This window comes from Hevea brasiliensis, chromosome 7 (genome assembly GCF_030052815.1).
Source record: "Hevea brasiliensis isolate MT/VB/25A 57/8 chromosome 7, ASM3005281v1, whole genome shotgun sequence".
NCBI classification, from domain to species: domain Eukaryota; kingdom Viridiplantae; phylum Streptophyta; class Magnoliopsida; order Malpighiales; family Euphorbiaceae; genus Hevea; species Hevea brasiliensis.
The window spans coordinates 103605091-103612228 of NC_079499.1; the positions used below are offsets into that span (position 1 = coordinate 103605091).

At 36.5% G+C, this 7138-nt stretch overlaps 1 non-coding gene across 1 annotated transcript; it reads right to left on the bottom strand.

Moving 5' to 3' along the window:
- Window positions 1-780: 780 nt before the first annotated feature.
- Window positions 781-887, bottom strand: LOC131181866 (small nucleolar RNA R71). The gene has a single exon (XR_009150341.1). It is a non-coding gene; the product is annotated as a small nucleolar RNA R71 (small nucleolar RNA).
- Window positions 888-7138: the final 6251 nt, after the last annotated feature.

Genomic DNA, 7138 nt, shown 5'->3' on the forward strand with positions numbered 1-7138 from the left:
AAATCCGTGAGGCCCATGGGCCAAAGCGGACAATACTAACTGGAGAAGGATTGACCGTTATCAGAGCTGGACTCCCTCTAGTACAGTGTGTGGTGCGAGGACGCACCAGGCGGAAGCTGGTGGGCTTGTCATGACCCAGGGATGGGGTTGGGACATGCTTGTTCAACCAGCTACGCACTGGGGTGGAAACTTCGTGTCCCACATCGGAAACGGGAAGAAAAGATTTGGGCCATATATGTGGGAGTCTTCCTCACCTGGTCAGCGCGCTTTTGGGAATGAAACCTCCCAAGGGACAAATCCGTGAGGCCCATGGGCCAAAGCGGACAATACTAACTGGAGAAGGATCGGGCTGTTACAAGAAACATTGGAGAAAATGATCAAAATAGGCAGAATGAAGTTGTTAATCAAAATGATCCTCAGCAAAGGTCCATGTTAGATTATGCTTTTCCTAGATGTGCAGATGTGAGAGACAATAGACCTGTTAATGGAGCTAATCAATTTGAGTTAAAGACTGGTCTTATTCAAATGATTCAAAATTCACAATTTTGGGGTAGCCCACTTGAAAATTCCCATTCTCATTTGAAGAAGTTTCTAATGAGATGTGGCACTCAAAGACAACCTGGAGTTTCAGATGAAGTGATTCGACTGACCTTATTCCCATTTTCTCTTCGAGATTCAGCATTAGAGTGGTATGATACACTTTCATAAGCTACTATGGCTACTTAGGAGTAGCTATCTCAAGCTTTTCTATTACAGTTTTTCCCACCTGCGAAGACCACTTGTTTGAGAAATTTGATGGTAGCTTTTAGACTAAGGGATGATGAAACTTTGTATGAATCTTGGATGAGATTTAAGGAGCTTGAAAGGTAGTGTCCTCATCATGAAATACCCAAATGGATGATTTTTTAGAACATCTACACTAGATTTACTCTAGCCATAAGAAACACAATTGATTCACAAGCAGGAGGAGATTTCATGAGAATGATAAGCGAAGAATGCTATGATCTGTTAGAGAAAATTACTCATAATACCCATTTATGGGGAAATCCTAGAGCAATTGAGCCAAAGAAGGCGAGGATCTATGAACTTGATTCAATTAGTTACATGAATGTAAGAATTGATCAGTTAACTCAGCTACTTAGTGATTTTTGCATAAAGGCATCAGTCTCAACTCCTATAACTATGCAACAAGTTGCCTGCACAGATGGAACCCAAAGTTGTGGAATTGATTACTCTTCTTATGATGATGATTCCTTGCAAGAATAAGCTGCTTATGCAGCAGGTTATCAATAGAAACCTATGGAAAATGCTTATTCTAATGTGAATGAGTTAACATGGAGACCACAAACAATTTTTGGTTAACAAGGTCAAAGTTCAAACTATGCTCATAGCCAGTAGTATATGTAGCAGAATCGACCTCAGTTTTAGCCACAATTTCAGCCCATAAGGCAGCCACCTCCTGGATATCAATCAAGAGCACAACAACCTCTTCCACCTCCTGAACCAAAGCCAACCTTGGAAAGCATGATGGAGAAATTTTTTGCTGAACAAAGGAAGATAAATACTAAATTGGAGGAAGAAATGCAACACATGAGACAAACTATGGATCAGCTGTAAGCTCATATCCGCATGTTAGAGAATCAATTGGCTCAACAAGCAAGCTCATTAGGATCTACTTCCTATGGCAAACTACCTAGCCAACCATAAAACTCCCATGAACAATGCAAGGTTGTGACCTTGAAAAGTGGTAAGAAAGTTGGGCAAGAGAGTGAAAACAAAAAAGAAGAAAAAGGGAGCACAAAAGAAGAAAAATCAATTGAGAGCAAGAAAAATGAAGAAGAAGAAGAAAGCAAAAGTGAGCAAGATGAGGGAGAGAAGCCATACATTCCATCAAAACCTTATAAAACTACCCTTCCCTACCCTCAAAGATTCATCAAGTAGAAGCTAGACAAATAATTTGGAAAATTTCTTGAAGTGCTAAAGAAGTTATATATCAATGTGCCCTTCACTAAAGCACTATCCCAAATGCCAATTTATGCCAAGTTTTTGAAAGAAATTCTTACTAACAAGAGAAGGTCAGAGGATTATGATACCATCAACTTGGGAGAGTAATGTAGTGCTATAATTCAGAACAAGTTACCTCCCAAACTCAAGGATCCAGGTGTATTTTCCATTCCTTATCACATAGGTGATAACTGTGTGGCAAGTGCCTTATGTGACCTTGGAGCCAATGTCAGCCTAATGCCACTTTCAATATATGAGAAGCTGAATATGGGAGAGTTAAAGCCCATTAACATGTATCTTTTATTGGCTAACTGTTCAATTAAATATCTAGAAGGCATCCTAGAAAATGTGCCTATCAAGGTTGGGAAATTCTACATTCCGATGGATTTTGTCATTTTAAATATGGAAGAAGACAAAGAAATTCGTATCTTATTGGGAAGACCATTTTTGGCCACAGCTGGTGCACTAAGTGATGTTAAGGGTGAGAAATTGACACTTAGAATAAGAGATGATCAAATGATATTCAACATCAATCCAGCCATGAAGAAGAAATATGAAGAAGTTGAATCTTGTTTGCAAGTAGATATCATAGATGAGATTGTTCAAGAGCATTTAAAAAAAAGTTATCCACAAAACCCCCTTGAAAATTGCCTAGTCCATGGTGGGAGCATTGATGATGACAACACTAACATAGTTGCTTTTGCACAACACTTGGAGAGCTCACCACCATATCCTGAAGCTACAAATTTTCAGCTTGAAGAAGTGTAGACTTTGGAGATTAAATCACCATTATTAAAAGTAGAGGATGCCCCAAAGGTAGATCTTAAACCTCATCCTTCCAACCTCAGGTATGCTTTTCTTGGACCTAATGAAACATATCCTATTATAATTAATGTATCTTTGATTAATGCATTTCTGATAGTGTTTGGGTGAGTCCTGTGCATGCTATACCAAAAAAAGGTGGAGTGACAGCTGTTAAAAATGAGAATAATGAATTAATACCAACTAGAACTGTTACAGGTTAGAGAATGTGCATAGATTATAGACAGTTAAATAATGCCACAAGAAAAGACCATTTTTCCCTCTCTTTCATAGACCAAAGTTAGAAAGATTAACCAAGCATTCTTACTTTTGTTATTTAGATGGATATTCGGGTTTTTTCCAAATTCCAATACATTCAGAAGACTAAGAGAAAACCACCTTTACCTGTCCCTATAACACCTTTGCTTATCGAAGAATGCCATTTGGACCGTGTAATGCACCTGCCACCTTTCAGCGGTGCATGATGATCATTTTTTCTAACTTTATTGAAGAATTTATGGAAGTTTTCATGGATGACTTTTCAGTATATGGCATTAATTTTGATTCATGCTTGACTAATTTGTCTTAGGTTTTGTAGAGATGTGCTGACAATGATCTGGTATTGAACTAGGAGAAATGCAACTTCATGGTCTAAGAGGGCATCATTTTAGGGCATTTGGTCTAAAACAGGGGAATAGAAGTTGATAGAGCCAAGATAGAAATTATTAAAAAAATGCCCCCTCTAACCACTGTCAAAGGAGTGCATAGTCTTCTTGGACATGCTGGATTTTACTAGCGATTTATTCAGGATTTCTCTAAAATAGCTAAACCCTTAACAAATCTTTTGAATCGTGATGTTAAATTTAATTTTATTCAAGATTGTAGGATGCTTTTTGCAGGTTAAAGACGACATTAACAACAGCTCCCATCATGCAACCTTTGGATTGGACATTGCCATTTGAAATTATGTGTGATGCAAGCGAGTTTGCTGTTGGAGCTATCTTTGGTCAACGGAGAGACAAAAACCTTATGCCATTTACTATGCAAGCCGAACCCTTGATGAGGCTTAAATTAATTATGCTACAACTAAAAAGGAGTTCCTTGTGGTAGTGTTTGCACTCAATAAGTTTCGTTCTTATTTGGTCAACTCAAAGGTAATTGTTTTCACTGATCATGCAGCAATAAGGTATTTAATGAGCAAGAAAGAAGCTAAATCTAGGTTGATTAGATGGATTTTGTTACATCAGGAATTTGATTTAGAAATAAGAGATAAAGAAAGGTGTTGAGAATGTGATGACTGATCATCTTTCTAGGCTAAAAATTGAAAATAATGATGATAATATTATGTCAATTGATGAGTTTTCTTATGAATAAGCAGCTGTATGTTTTGAAATCTGCACTTCCATGATTTGATGATATTGTGAATTATTTATCTTGTAGTGTTTTGTCACCTGATTTATCTTGCTAGAAAAAGAAAAAAATCTTGCTTGATGTTAAATTTTATTCTTGGGAAGAACCTCTTTTATTTAGGAGATGTAATAATGAAATAATTAGGAAATGTATACCAGAAGAAAAAATAAATGATGTTATCTACCATTATTGTTCCTCTCAGTATGGTGGTCATTGTAGTGTTTTAAAAACTATTGAAAAAGTCTTGACATTAGGTTTTTATTGGCCTAATATATTTAAACATGTGAGAGACTTTATAAGTAAGTGTGATAGGTATCAAAGGGTAGGCAACATTTCAAAAAGAGATGAGATGCCCAAACAATCCATATTAGAAGTTGAATTGTTTGATGTGTGGGGAATTGATTTCATAGGGCCATTTCCATCCTCATATGGAAATAAATATATCTTGGTAGGGGTGGACTATGTATCTAAATGGGTAGAAGCTATTGCTACACTTACCAATGATGTAAAAACTGTGATAAAATTTCTGAAAAATTTTGTTTTGACTAGATTTGGTGCCTCACGTGCCATAATAAGTGATGGTGGTAGCCATTTTTATAACCACCAATTTGAAAAGTTAATGAAAAAGTATGGGGTAAAGTATAGGATTGCCACACCTTGTCACCCTCAAACAAATGGCCAAGTAGAAATCACAAATAGAGAACTTAAGCAAATCTTAGAGAAAACTGTTAGCAAGTCTAGAAAAGATTAGTCTCTTAAGTTAGATGACACTCTTTGGGCATATAGAATAGCTTTTAAAACTCCCATAGGAACTACATCTTATAGGGTAGTTTTTGGAAAATCATGTTATTTGCCCGTAGAGTTAGAACATAAAGCTTATTGGCCCATAAGAGCAATCAATTTTGATTTAAAGACTGTTGGAAAGAAAAGACTTTTGTAACTTGAGGAGCTAGAAAAAATTGAAACTTGATGGTTATGAAAATGCTAGGATCTATAAAGAAAGAACAAAAAAATGGCATGAAAAGAATATTAAGAAAAAGGACTTTAAGAAAGGAGATTTAGTGTTCCTATTCAATTCTAGGTTGAAACTCTTTCCAAGGAAATTAAAATCAAGGTGGTCAGATCCCTTTAAAGTTGTGAAAAATTTTCCTCATGATGCTGTGGAATTTTTTTGTGAAAAATCTAGTAATTTCAAAGTGAATGGGCAAAGGTTAAGACACTATACAATTGGTGAATCCATTGAGAAGATAGCAAGTTGCTATCTTTCTCATTCTCCATGAGTTCCTGTTGAGTAAGGTCAAGCTAAAGACTTAAAATTATCAATTTTGGGAGTCACCCAAAATTTTTCTTTGAATCTTTATTTCTTTTATATTTTGTTTTAATTCTTATACCCCTTATTCAATTTTTGACATTGTTTTAATTTTGGTGCAGATGGGATAAACTTCATTGCAAGCAAATGAGTATTTTAACATTTTAATCTTCTATCTGAAATTTTATTTTTCAGTTTGTTTCTTTGAATTTCTCGCATTTTCAATAGCTAAGTAATGGCCAGTTGGTTTTGCAGGTCTCTTTGTCATCTTGTTGATAGGAAGTTTTCCTAAACCATACCCTTTTTGTTTGAAATGAAAATGAATTAAATGTGGATTTTGTGAAATTTTGATGTGTATTTGGTGAATACAGTAGGTTAAAGTGATTAGAAATTGTGCCATGAAGGTCTGATTACTTGAACTTTATCTTACTTATTTTTTTCTTAAGCACTGTTCCAATAATTCCATTTTGGATAGAAAGTTGCATAACTTTCGGTACAATCAATTTAGGATTGTGTCGGGGCTTGTGTTTACTGGGCACCATTTTAGACAGAAAGTTGCACAACTTTCGGCATAATTAATTTAGGATTGTGTTGGTGCTTGTCTTTACTGGGCACAATTTTGGATAGAAAGTTGCACAGCTTCCAGCGCAACTTACATGCTTATGTCCTAACTTGTGTTATTTATTTAGTTTTGCAGGTTAACAACCCAATTCACCACTATGGGCCCGAGTCCAAGATTTTCAAGCCCACCTTATTTTTTAAGCCCTTTTAATTTTTAACTCCATGGCCCTACCTATTCTTAAAAAAAAAAAAAATTAAAACCCAACCCATTTTATATTATTAAATCTAAAACCCATAACCATTTCTTTTAGCCCAAAAACCTACACCTAATTAACCAAGCCCAAAGCCCATAACCCATAACCCATTTTCCCAATTTTAATCCCTAACTCCAAACCCACATCCAATACCCACGATCCCAACTACCCTCTTCTTCCTCTCGCCATAACCCTTGACATAACCCATGCTACCCCTTTCCCTCACCTCACGCCACAACTCATGCCACCACGATAACCATTCTGCCACTATTTCTTCTTCTCATTCTTCTTCTCTATTTTTAATTTCTTTTATTATTCTACTCTTTATTCCTATTCTCCACCATGGTAGATTCCCCATTATCCTTCGAAGACTCCCCTCCCCATGCACCACCCGCTTCAGCACAATCCTAACCCAAGTTGAAACAAGTTGGTGATGCTACTGCAACGCCTTCTAGTACTGTTTCTTCCACTCCACCACCTGCTCCTCACCAATGAAAGAAAGCAAAAAGCATTAAACCTCACAAATCCACAAGCAGTAAAAAGAGAAAGGAGCCCGAGCCTCCAACCCAGCCGCAATCTACCTAACCACGTATCCCTGCCATACTTGATACTCGAATTGATATTCCAAAATCAGCTGTGAAGCATCCAGGGAAATCCTTAGGTACTACCTCTATTCCTCAGTTTGTAACTACTGCCAAACATTGGGCATTGCCTTCTGCTGAGATGAAGAAAATTAAGAAAAGAATTGAAAGTAGGAAAATTATCCAGACTCGATATTTAGATGTTTTTACACTTAAGT